This window comes from Cetorhinus maximus, chromosome 2 (genome assembly GCF_964194155.1).
Source record: "Cetorhinus maximus chromosome 2, sCetMax3.hap1.1, whole genome shotgun sequence".
Taxonomy (NCBI): Eukaryota; Metazoa; Chordata; class Chondrichthyes; order Lamniformes; family Cetorhinidae; genus Cetorhinus; species Cetorhinus maximus.
In genome coordinates this window covers 79,994,007-79,995,518 of record NC_135880.1, presented here as the reverse complement: position 1 = coordinate 79,995,518, position 1,512 = coordinate 79,994,007, and positions in this window count along the sequence as shown.

Genomic DNA, 1,512 nt, shown 5'->3' with positions numbered 1-1,512 from the left:
GACTCGAAACGTTAGCTTTGTTTTTCTCTCTCCACAGATGCTGTCAGACCTGCTGAGTTATTGCAGCATTTTCTGTTTTTGTTTCAGATTTCCAGAATCCGCAGTATTTTGCTTCTGAGGAAGATGGTCAGTTATGCTGCTTATTGTGCAGTTCATGAAAAGCACCTATTACTTTCTGTCCACTTAGTTCAAACCTGTACTCGCCAGTTTGATAATCACCTAGTGACAATCTTTCTTGGGGTTAGGGCAGGGGGTGAAGGAATGAAGATTAGCAGGTTCTCTGAGGGCAACGTGGTTTCAAGATGATGTACAATGCAATGGAAGCTCAGAACCAAAGGAATCTTTATTTAGGTACCTGCAGGGCACCCACACCATTAATGATTATCCCTACGGGGAAGTCAAGGACAGTAAACATACCACGTTGGGTAAGCAGTAACTCTACATGTGTGTGGATTTCTCAGCAGCAGGGGGCTTCTGAACATAATGATGAGTTTCTACATGCATCACGAATCCAGTTCACCAAAATAATCTTCCAACAGCCAGCATTGAGCTTAGTATGAGAAATGAACACTTGAATGTGGTTAACGTTTCAAGTCTGTATGACTCTTCAGCAGAACTAAGAAAAAATAGAAAAGGGGTGAAATATAAGCTGGTTTAAGGGGGGTGGGGGGGTGGGACAGGTAGAGCTGGATAGAGGGCCAGTGATAGGTGGCGATAACCAAAAGATGTCATAGACAAAAGGACAAAAAGGTGTTGAAGGTGGTGATATTATCTAAGGAATGTGATAATAAAGGTACAGATAGCCCTATTGGGGGTGGAGTGGGGGGGGGGGGGGAGGGATCAAAATAGGCTAAAAGGTAGAGATAAAACAATGGATGGAAATACATTTAAAAATAATGGAAATAGGTGGAAAAAGAAAAATCTATATAAATTATTGGAAAAAAGGGGGATCGGAAAGGGGGTGGGGATGGAGGAGAGAGTTCATGATCTCACCCCCTTTTTATTATCACATTCCTTAGATAATATCACCACCTTCAACACCTCTTTGTCTGTGACATCTTTTGGCAATCTCCACCTATCACTGGCCCTCTATCCAGCTCTACCTGTCCCACACCCCCCTTAAACCAGCTTATATTTCACCTCTTCTATTTTCCTTAGTTCTGTTGAAGAGTCATATGGACTTGAAACGTTAACTGTGTTCCTCTCCGCAGATGCTGTCAGACCTGCTGAATTTTTCCAGGTATTTTTGTTTTTGTTTTGGATTTCCAGCATCCACAGTTTTTTGCTTTTATCATGAATGCGGTACTGGATGCGAGCAACATGAGTCAGCAATTTCAGATCATGAAATAGGAAAGGGAAAGAAAACTGGAAGAAGGGGAATGTTTAAAAGATTTATAAAACTCGACTAAATGTAATGATTTATTTTTCTGTCGAGAAAGCACACTAGGTGGTGCTCAACTTCGACAATTTCCTGTCACACTTCTAAGCAGTCACGCATATTTTCCAAGGACT